The following is an 11719-nucleotide window of genomic DNA, read 5'->3' as shown; positions in this document are numbered from 1 at the left end:
TGTTTCAAGCCTTATGTATAAGCTGTTAGTGCAGGGAAGACAACCAAGAAACATCCTTTACAACTTCAGCAGGAGCATGAATAAATGCATGTTCGAATCACAGACTGGGTTCCAGTGATTAGAGTATCATACCTCCTTTAAATGACACATATTAAAAAAGCAAAGACACTTCCATTTGTTGGTTTATGTGTATTGGTCCTTTTCCATGTCATTCTTTAATCTTAGAATGTTACACAAGATACAGAAGTGAATCTGGAGAGGTTTTGCATTCAGCTTCTGCTGTTTGTTGTATTGCTAACTGGAGTGTGTCCTGGAGTTGAATATAAAGCTTTTTTATATGTATGTAAGTATTGGAGATTTTGCTCTTGCATGTGGCACATATTGTAATAATATCTTGACTGTGAATCTGCCTGTGTTGTGTTACCCGTTACTGAGAGTGTCCCCTGGACTGCTGGAAAAGATACTGGAGCAAGACAATCAAAAGGTACAGTGAGTGTATCTGACATGAAACTAGACTGCTGAGGCTGGAAGTGGTGGGGATATGTGAAAGGAAACGTGGGCTTGGAAACAGGGAAATGCCTTCCAGGAATGCAGTTGAGTTGTCCGTCAGATCCATTGGTAAAGACAGTGGGCTGCAAAATGTCAGAACAGGGCTAGCATACTTTTATTTTGTTCATTTACAGTTTTTAACTGGGAACTGAGATTTCTAACCCAGTGGCAAGAAATAGCTGGTAGATGGAAAGCAAGAATGTGTATCGTTATATCCTGCTATTGACTGACTTTTAGGAACAACTACCCTGTACTTTTTAGTAATGATTTCTGACTTAGAATGCTATCTGGGTCATTCAGGCAGTTTTTGCATTTGTCTTCCATAAATCATGACTACTTTTGCCTGGGGACGAATTTTAGAAATGCAAATCAGAAAAGTTTTTGGCAACAAGATACCACATACGTCCTGGGCTGCATGCGATGGTTACACGGATGCATCTGTCTTCTTAAGGGTATGTTTGGCAAATTAATTGAACTGGGAAGGGCCCTACGGACAATACCACAGCTTAACATTATTTACAAAGTATTGAGCCAGGTTTGCTGCTGACAAACAATCTGTATTGAGCTGCCACGTTCAAAGTGCAAAATTGATGGTTAAAAAGTTCTGCGGTAGAAATTTCATTAAATTTTTCCACTGAAAGGTTTGTTTCCTGTAAATTACAAAGTGAAGATGAGAAGCACTGGGAAAAGATTTTTATTTTTTTTCCTCCCCACCCCCCCAACCGCCATACTGTGGTTAGACAGCATAAAATCCCACTGCTGGGAGGAGTTATCCTTGTTAACATTAGTCACTTGCCACTGATGATCTTGTGCTTTGTCACTTGGCCCTGCTGAAAAGGTACAAGAAATCGAGCATGCACGAGAACCCGGGCTGCAGTTGTGCACAAGTCCTTGTACACAGCTGAATCCTGCCAGCGAAGCACTTGTGCTTTGGTTTGGCAAGATGTGGCATGTATAGAAAGGAATAATCTTGGGTCTGTGCCAGAGAGCTGTAAATGTCACGTGGTTTTAGTGTGTCTCAATATTCATAGCTGAGCCCTGTTTAGAAGGTAAAATGAATATTTTTTCTGATTTCTAAATACCAGTCTAGAAAAATAATGTGTCCCTTCTGAATTGTTACAGCTCTTGCACTTCTTCCTCAGGATTAAAACATATTTTGATCCTATTCTGAGTTCCTCAGTGTATGCAAGTCTTGTAAAAAGAGAGCCAGGAGAATTGCTGTTATTTAACACACGGAGACACATTTCTTAACTTGTAGTGCGTGAAGACTGCAGGCTGCTGATAGCTGTGCTGAGATTCTCGAATTCATCCAGGCTGTGAAGCAAAGATGTCAGTGTTTGTACGGGCTTGTGGAGCAAGGAGAACGTAGCGCGTTCACCTGTGATTTGCCTGTTGAACTTGGCTGTGTTATTTATATGCCACCTCTCTGGTGTGAAGCGGAGCCTGCGTTAGCCGAGCTGGCAGCATGCAGCTGCAGAAGTCGCCTGGGGTGCAGAGGTGGGTGATGGAGCTGGGCTTGGCTTGGCCCCGACGAGGCGTGGGGCAGGCTGGCTGCCTGCCCGTGGGGAGAGCCGGCAGAGGGAGCGTGGCAGCCTCTCTGCTGGGCGCTTCCCTCCTTCATTCATTGCTCTCACACCAGCAAAAAGAAGATTTCCGAGAACACAGCTCGTGTCTGTCTGGGTGTCCTAGCACAGGCCCATTGCCGGTGTGACAGAGAAGGGTTTGGGTTTGGGTGTTGTTTTTTTTCCTTTGAGGCCAAGGGTAACATAAAGCCTGACCTTCAGGAGACAGTGTTGTGGTGCTGAAGTCGCGCTTCGGAGGTGGGATGGCACAGCAGGCGAGTGGGGCACGTACCAGCAGGGATGTGCGTGACCTGGGCGATCATCCTCTCCTTTAGGGAGCTGGCTCCAAAGCCTTGTGCAAAGGCTGCTCCAGCAGCAGCCTCCCTGTTAGTGAGGGCAAGTAGAAGGGGCTGAGAATATATTCTGGTCCCATCCGTTAAAAAGGTGGGAAGTGGTGAGGATTCCTTGTTTCCTTACTCAGTGGAGCGGAGAAACGCCTCTCTCAGCAGAGGGAAAAGCAAGTGCTAAATCTTACCTGGTTTTCCTTCTTAATTTAACCCAAAGATGTTAAACTGTAATTCACAGGCCACAAGTGATGACCCAAGCATTTGCACAGAGCTCTCGGGAGCCACATTAAAACAAAAGCCTAAGCGGTATTTTGACACTGGTAATTTCGGCCGTGACTGTAAACCGCTCCTTGCTGAGTGCCTGCAGCGTTTGTCTCCCCAGGACGGGGAGCTGCGCCTTCTGTCTCACATAGCACTGTACGGACTGCAGGGAAAGAGATGTTTCTGTGCCTTTTTTTTTCTGCTTTTCCTTAATCAAAGATGAGCAGGAAATTATGAGAAGCAATACATTTAACTCCCAGCTTTTCAGATGGCATTTTAAATGGTGAACTGTAGTGTGCCTCACTATAAATACCCGGCTGACCTGTTATCCCTGGGGACTTGGCACCGTCACCACAGCTGCAGTCTGTTTCGGGGGAAGTTTTATCTTTTTTTTACAAAAGGATTTTCTCTGCCCTCACCCTTTCGAAGCTAATACACCGCTGAGGTGAGTTTTGTATATCTACAAGGAGATAACATGGGTGAAATAAATAATTTCACATCTATATATTTCAATATTCCATTGATTTTCTTCACATCATCTGAAGATGAGCTAGTTAGGTGTGGGGGAAGTGACCGGCCTTTTCATCTCTAGCCCTTGTTTACAGAGTTTCTGCTTACCATACAGCCATTCGTGTTCTGTTGGTTTTTGATGTGGGGAACTGCTCATTCAGGATATTTTCACACGGCTCATCAGGAAGCCGTGATTGTGTCTAATACATCCAGAGTAATCCTGGGTTACTTGGAGTAGTGAGCTGCGGCGGCGTGGCTGTCAGGGCACGCTATCAACTGCCGAGCTGGCTGCTCCCTGCCGAAGGAAAGGTTAAAAAGATGAGAAGTAAAACTTGCACATTTCTCGGGGGGGTGAGGAAGGGGGAATACTACTTAGAAGCAATCTTCAGTTGAAGTTTTCCATCTCTGAAGAAGAAAAGAGAAGCCACAAGCAAATCACAGTGTCTAGGACTTTTATTCTTCTCAATATTTTATCTTCCTGCTTCCTAGTGCTATTAAGACAAGCCATTACTAAATTCATATTGAACGTGGTATACAAACAGTAAGGAAAATTGATCTTCTTCCTCTTTGCAACTTCCTGGAGCTGTGCAAAGGTACAGGCAGGGCTGGAAGTTCATGTGGAAACACAGTATGGCCTCCTTCTTTAAAGGTGGTGGTGTTTCCAACATTTCATTTTCAATTATAAATGATATACAGGAATTTATAAAGTCTAGTCTTTCTTTCACACAGCCGCTCTCTTGATGCTTTCATCATTCTCAGGCAAAATGATACATTTTTCCTTTTCAATCATTATCTGATGTGCTGGTTGATGTGCCAGACCAGCGCACCTGGGACTCACGGAGCTAACCTGTAGTTTGCAGCGTGAATCTGCTCCTCTAGAACAACACACCCAATGTCACTCCTGACAGACCTCGCAGCCTGCCAAGCAGCAGAGGCAAGGTGACTCTTCAGGGTGAAAAAGTGACAGTTAAAAGAGGGATGCGAGTATGGGCCTGTGCATAGCTAAAGCTGGACACGTGGGAAGAGAAAATGGACAGCAGCGCAGAGGTATGTTTACCCCAAAGTACCTGTGCAAACGTAAGTGAGGAAGCTTCAGGGAAGGCTTGCTTGTGAAATACGTGGTATGTGTGTTATATGTTTTAAGTACCGCTGTCTAGAAACGGCAGTGCGTGGTCAGCAGAGGTTTGCACACACAGCTTCTGGGAGGGTGTTGGCCATTCAGTGTCAAAAATTACTTTGAATGGTTGAGAATTCTAATTTCATGTGGAAACAAAGCAAGTGTTATTTGGCAAAGAGGCTCTTTTGCTTAGAAAATTTTGGTCCTCTGGCTTTTGGGGGTTTTTTTTATGATGAAAAACGGGTCATTGTGCTACTGTGACTGCACAAATAATTGACAACTGATAGAGTGGGACTGGATGTTGACTCGCAAGCTAATTCTCCTTTGGAGATGGCTGAGGTGCCACAGCCAGATGTTTACTGTCTGGATGACCTCTATTGGAAAGTGATTAAAAATGAGTCAGTTGGTTGAATGTGGGTCGTTCAAACAGAAGAACCTTTTCTTACCCTGTGAGGTCCTTGTGCTGCTGCCATGTCACCTGAGAGTTCTGCTAACTGAAAATGACAGTTTGTGAGCGCAGAAGTGGTGAGTGTTTCAGCTGAGAATGCCAAGATGCTGGCTCACAGCTTGCAACAGCTGCTAGCAGAGCAAGTCAGGATCTTTAGTCACAGCTTGCAAAGCCGAAGGCTGAGACTGACAAAGTGATGGCTCATGGTTTACAAGAGCTGACAGCCATCACCACTGCTCTGATACAGACTGCCCTCTGTGTTTGGTATTCCCATCTGTAACAATGCTAGCAGATTTGCAGAGCAGGAAGCAAAGTTTAAATGGCCAGTAGTTGAAAAGGATGTTGAAAGCGGTGGGCTTCAGTGGCTCAGTGGAAAAAAAGAGTTAACTGTTTTAAAATGTCTGTGTCTGGTTTTAAACTGTGGGGTTTTTTTCATTTTCCTTTGCATTTTTGCATTCCCAGAAAAGTGGGTGGATTGTATAGACCTGCTACCAGAGCAGGCAAGGTGCTAGGCATCTGTTGAAGCATTTAATAGAGAATGCCGTGTCCCACTCTTCTTTATTTTTTTTAAATTTTTTTTTTTTCATTTACATGCAATATCATTGCAGTGGAATTCTGTTGACTGCTTTAAAAAGTAGGGAAGGAAGGAGGGACAGCATTCTCTACTCAATTCATCATACCTTTTCAGATATTTCAGAAAATGTGAATGCATTTCATTTTTCATTTGTATTTCCTTCTGAAACTCCATCCTCTAGCAATAATGGTCACATTTGTGTCCTTGAGTAAAATTCAGAGAAGGTTTCTGGGGTGAGAGCAAATGGTCTTGAAATAGTTCAAGGTGTTACACAAGTGGGATGTTTAAGCTGTGATATGAAGTTGCAAAAAGCATTTTACCTGTGGAATTTGAAAATCACATGGGCTTGTACACAGCCCAGAGCAGTGTGAAACCTTACCCACACAAACCTTGCACTCGGCCTTGGACAGAAAATACTCTAGGGTCAAGAAAAACTTGTTTCATATTTGTCAAAGCCACGTGAAGGGGCTTGGCCAAGTCTCCATGTCCTTACTGCTAGCGCCTGTGCTTTGGTCCCACCATCTCTTGTACTCGTAACCCAGTGTCACACCTCAGGGTCACCCAGGCAGTCTGAGATGTGGGAAGTGGGAGATGAGCAATTGGAAAGGTAAAACACAGAACTGGAGAAAGCACTGGTGCCGTGTCATAGAGCCTTTGCACAAGGAGCATAAGAAACTCACAGTTCTCACCAGCTTCTAAAAGATGGGTCGTTTTGGTTGTGCACTGCTAGTGCAAGCTACTCGTGCTTCCGCCATGGTACAGAAAATCACGATGTGAAAACTCCCCAGCCGCTTGGCTCCATCCAGAGAAAGTTGTAGATTCGTAGGCACGGAGTGGTGGCCTTGAAGGGAGCAGTGGCCATGGAGAGAGGAGAAGCCTCTGCAGCCCTCACGAAGCCTTCCACGGAGCCGGCGAGAGGCGCTCTGCCCCTGCCTGCACCGCTGCCGTCACCTCCCCGTGCACCGAGGCGGCGCGTGTCCCTGGCCGTGGGCAGAGTTTCACCTTGCGCTTGCAGTCTGGGGGCAGTTAATGCTGTCGGAAAATCCAGCCTTACCTTTCACCTACTTTCCTCTTGGGAAAATGCCCTTGACTTTGATTTACTCTGGATACTGCTCAGCTGCTGCTGAGAACCAGTCCAACCGCCCATTCGATGCCCATTAAAATAAAGTCAGTGGAGTAATGCAAAAAGTTACCGGACTGGGGCTCGGCTAGCAATGAATTCACTGGTTTTCATGGTCTGTTTTGATTTGGAAATGGCTCGGGGATAACGTGGTTAATGTTTTGAAAAGCTATTGTATCCACAAAGAATGCAACATTTTCTTAGATGCAAGATGCACTTAAGTGTTTTGTAGCCTTGTTTTAGTGAAGCGTTTGTATCTGACAGTTCTGAAATGTTCTCTTAAATGGAAAATGTTAGCTGAGTTTAGATTTTCCCCCTGTAGCGCTTCTCCTTTTATAAGTCATGTCTGTGGTTTCTGTTTTTACTGTGCTCAGCTTGAGGAGGGTCCCAGGACTGGGTCTTTGTAGTATCATACTTAAAGGCATGTGCAAAATGCCCCTAGTTAGTGAGTAGTAACACCTGTGTGTTAGGGCTGGAGGTTTTTTTCATCAGTGGATCCAGTAATAATCAGCAAAGGAGGTCAGGAGCGTAATCTCCACTTTACATTTGAAGAAACTGAGTCAGGGAGAGGCAGTGACTTGTACAAGATCAGCCTGTAAATCGGGGGTCCTTTGGTGCAGTGTCGCAGCCCCTCGCTCTTTGTACCTGCTGTTTTCTGACCCCCCCCCTTGGGTGCCGACAGAACCGAGTGGGCTGCCAGCCTTACCGCGGGAAGCGGTGCGGAGGGGGCTGCTGTCTACTGGGGGCATCGGGGCTTGTACAGCAGGCGGTCCCCACGATCCGAGTGCTTCCACAGGTGAATCGATAGTAGCAGTAAGGGCCCAGTGATGAGACTGGAGCTTTCTGCTTGCTTGATTTGCGTGCGTCCCTTCCCCATATAATTTGCTCGATAGCTGCAAAACGTAGTAAGATCTCCTGGTATGAAGCTGCCTGGGATGGGACACGGCTCAGCCAGTTTAACTCTGAGGCTATGCTAGTCACTCAGGTTGTCTTTGTAGCCAAAAGGAAGAAAGAAGCACCTCCAGACAGCAATTTGCCTCGTTCGCGTCAGGCATACCCGAGATGATAATTACCCGGCAGAGGCATGCTGTTCTCTGCCTGAATAAAGGAGCAACCAGGAAGAGCGCTTCAGCTGAAACACCTGGCTTACAGGGGAGAGGAATCCTGTCCTTGGGAACAAATGCATATAGATGAGTCCAGATGACATGGTTTAAGTATTAAAACAAGTGTTTCCCAAGCTTGCACTGTTTGGATTTGACTTTTCTGTACAGACATGTCTGAACTAGACACTGATGTGAGCCTGGGTAGTCCTGGGTCTTCCTTTTCACGTGGTTTTCTAGGAGCTGAGCTGAGGTAGGTCACACTGATTTGCAATGGAGAAATATTTGCTGTTAATGCTGATTTTTACCCAAAGAGGATCTCGCAAGTCCCATCAAGTTTTGCCTCAGGAGTCAATTATTTTGAATGCAGCCAGGGTGAGATGATTTGTGAGGAAGCTAACTATGAACGAAAGGCTCCCTGGGCCACCAAATCCGTGCTCAGTACGCAGAGTGCTGCGGTCAGGACATAGGTGGTGGCTGAGGTCTGCCGTGAGTTAGGTGCATGTAAGCTCAGTGTTGGCATAGCAAGTGCACGAGCTGAAATAGCTGGGTAGTAGCTTGTGCCTTTGACGCAAGGGAAAACAAACTGAGTCCTGTTGGTAGTGGATCTGACCCAAGTGGTTCCCAGGACGCAGGAGGTTGTCCCTCTCCTAGAACAAATGCCATGTGCTCCATGTCTTTCTCTGGAAGTGGAAGAGAGGAAGCAAAAGTGAACAGTTGCTGGAAATGCTCACAACTTAGTAAGGCAAAGGACTGTGAAGTGTAACATACGGTCATGCTCTTGGTAACGCTGTGAAACAGCGGACGGAGCAGGGGATAACGGGGACATCCTGCCAGAGGAGCCTTATTGCTTCTTCCTTGATAATACAGCTGGCTGCAGAGCTGTCCTTGCAGCACAAGCATCGGGGGGGCACAAAGCATTGAACCCGAGCTTCACGCTTTGGAAGTCACTTTTGATATATTGTGGTTATTCCAGGTGCTTTCCAGGACAGCGTGAGGGAGATGGGGGTGTCCCAGCATAACTACCCTGCAACAGGAGGCAGGCAGGGCAGAGACTGCCGGGCTGCTGGCAAACGAGCTGGCTCCTGAGCTGGAAGCAGCATAATCATATCAGCACTGTGCTTGTGTTAATAAGCTCTGCTGCATCATGGCAGTAATTGGTATTTGCATAGCACTTCGCAAATACAAAAGCATTGCTTAAATGCAAATGATAAATAAGGTTGGCTTCCAGCCTGCCTGTATAGCTTGCCCTCTCAGTTAATTAGGCAGTTAGACACTTGTTACGAATGTAAAATAAAGGACTGAATCAAATATCTTTTTTACAGTTTGGTTCTGACTAGACGGGCTCATTCCTCTTCAGGTGAGTAGCTGGGCTGTGAAACCATTTGAGCTTAGAAAACTGTTAGTAACGTGCAACCTTTGGGGATATTGATTCCAAGGTGCCCGAAAAGCCACGGGAACGGCTGTGCTTCTGGTTTGCTTAACGTGAGCCGCTGTGCGATGAGATTTACAGGGCTCAGCGCCATAATGCTGACATTACTTGAGAGGTTTTCATCCTTCTTGGTGTCGATGGGAATTTAAATTCGGGCATGCGCGTAGCTTAGTTACTGTCTCGGGGATTTATTGGACGCTAGCCATGTGCTTTTTAGCAATAGCAAACTCCGTCTTTGTCTTCTCAAGGGATTGTTTTAAATTGTAGTGCAGTTTGGGCAGGCAGCACAGTATACTCTGATAATGCATTCAGGGTGACGTGAAAAGTTCCAAAACGTGTGTTATTCCTCTCTGCTACGGAAAGGGTAATCATGGCAAATTAAAATACACAAGTTAGTGTTTCTTCCTGGGAAATTAAGTTGGATATTTCAAATTTACATAGTAATACTTTCTTTTTAGCTGTTCTAGAACCCTGAAAATTTATGCTACTTGGCAAAATGAGGCTTTGTGTTCATACCTTGCGGGAGTTTAGGCTACTGCATCATTTAAAAATAGATTACTCTTTAACATAACATATTTGAAGATTAATAATTTCAGAAGTTTCTGAGCATCCACTCAAGACAGCAGCTCCTTGGAACAAGGTCTATTTTTATTGAATTATTTCACAAAAATCAGCATTGCATTCAAATATTACAGTCTTGCAGTACCATCCTGAAGTACTGTATTCAGCTGCTGAAGTGATACTGCAAAATGACTGTCATTTCATCACAAAGTGAATGCATACGAAACCAAACACTGGAAATCATCTGTTTGGAGAGAAAAAAAAAAAAAAAAAGAATTACATGCTATGCTAGTAGGAGACAGTCTGAAATACAACAGCAAAACAGCTTTGCAAAGGCCACCAAAGTTCAGAAAGGGAAAACAGCATCATAAAGAAAATCAGTCTTAATAAATTACCAGCCCTCTGGGAATTGTCTTGTACTCTGAAAAGTAGTTCTGTGTTTTCCTTCTCACCAGAATGATTAATGGACCGGTTCTGCCAAAGGTAGCATGTTAAAGCGAAACGTAAGCACTAAAAATGAAAGCTTAGTACTTTTGCAGCTGCCCATCGTGAAATTGGGTTCTCTAAGGAAGAGGCAAAAATTAGAATACTTGCAAAGGAAGCTGGACCACTGAAATAAAGCAGTTTAATTCTGAGCCATCAGAGGAGACTGGAAGCACATCAGAAAGATTTATTACCCCCAGATAAATTCCTTGCTTAGGCCTTCTACTTTAGTCACTTGACTGTGGAATTAAAATTAGGAGCCTAGCCACTGCAGTTTTCCCTCTAAGCAGAGATTTGACCTACTAGATTCAGTCTCCTGCTCTTAATTGCCCATTAAGGTTTTGTCTTTCTCCATGGGCTCTATGAAACCCAGTGTTAGCAGCAGGATGAGTGTATGCCTCGTGGTGGTCTGAAGGTGATGCTGGTCAGTACCCATTTCTTCTGACAGAAATACTGTGTGCCTTTGAACACGTCCCAGTTTTTTTATCAGCTGCCTCGCATGCTTTCGTGATAACTTGCTGTATGATTGTGCCCCTTGCAAAAAAAGCTTTCGTCTAGTATAACATGTAGTTTGTCAGCTGGAAGTAATTTGTCCTACCCAATATTTGGATGTACTGTTTGGCAGTTCAAAATTCTGAAGGCAAATTCCCCTTTGGCATAGGTTGGAGTGGCACTGCTAAAACATTCAGTGTATTAGAGAGGAAAGCCAGGCGTGTGTCCAGAGTTTCTGGATGAATCAACCCCGCTCCCATCAGCTGCGACGTAGGCAGTGCTTTTCAGCACTCCAGCCTCTGCCAGCCCTGTCAGTGGCGACCTTCAGATTTACACAAACCCTATTACCCAGGAAGAACAAGTTGTCAATTGACACTTGATAAGTATGAAATTAATTAATCCCTTTTCTGTTGAAGCAGGTGGCACATAAAGGTCTGTCAGGTACGTTGTTCTGGCTCACCATATGATTTACATGTGCTCGTCTTCCTCATGGAGATGAGTCAGAGGCAAAAGAGTTTCAGTCCAGTGAGGATTTGAGTGTGTATTTTAAGTTGCTACACGTTCTTGATTTCTCCTGAGACGGAGATGCAGTAGGGACTAAACGTCTTAGCTGATATCACTGATATCTCAAATGATAATCTGTGGGATGGAGAGTATCAGGAGAGCAAAAATCACAAGCCTAGACTGCAGCAAGCCACTGAAAATAACGGCTCAACTTCGCCCAGTTGCTGGGGGTGGATAGCTTCCACTTCCCCCGTGGCTGGCGCTGTTCCCATCCCTGTTGTGGTGGTCTCTGCACTACGCTCCTGACATCACTGCTCTTTGTATATTCCTGGACTGTTAAATGCTCTCCAGCTGGAGGTTTTGCTTTGTAAAGCGCTCTGTTCATACAATGGTTTGTCAGTAGTTATTTACAATCCGAAGGTAGGTTCTGAATCTTTGAAACTGCCCACCGTGTGATTTGATTGTCAAAACTGTGTGGAAGTGCTGCCTGTGTAAAACATGTTGCTTTGCAGCCGTGTGTCTGCCTTGGGCACGTGAGCGCTGTGACCACGCGAAGCCTGGTCGGTGGGCAGAGATCCTTTTGCAGTCATGGTAAGCACAAATGTGGATTTTCTCACATTACGTGCATTTCTCTTGGGTTTTTCCTGTAGCAAAAAACC

The sequence above is a fragment of the Falco rusticolus genome, chromosome 16 (genome assembly GCF_015220075.1).
Source record: "Falco rusticolus isolate bFalRus1 chromosome 16, bFalRus1.pri, whole genome shotgun sequence".
Taxonomy (NCBI): domain Eukaryota; kingdom Metazoa; phylum Chordata; class Aves; order Falconiformes; family Falconidae; genus Falco; species Falco rusticolus.
This window is presented reverse-complemented; position numbering follows the sequence as displayed.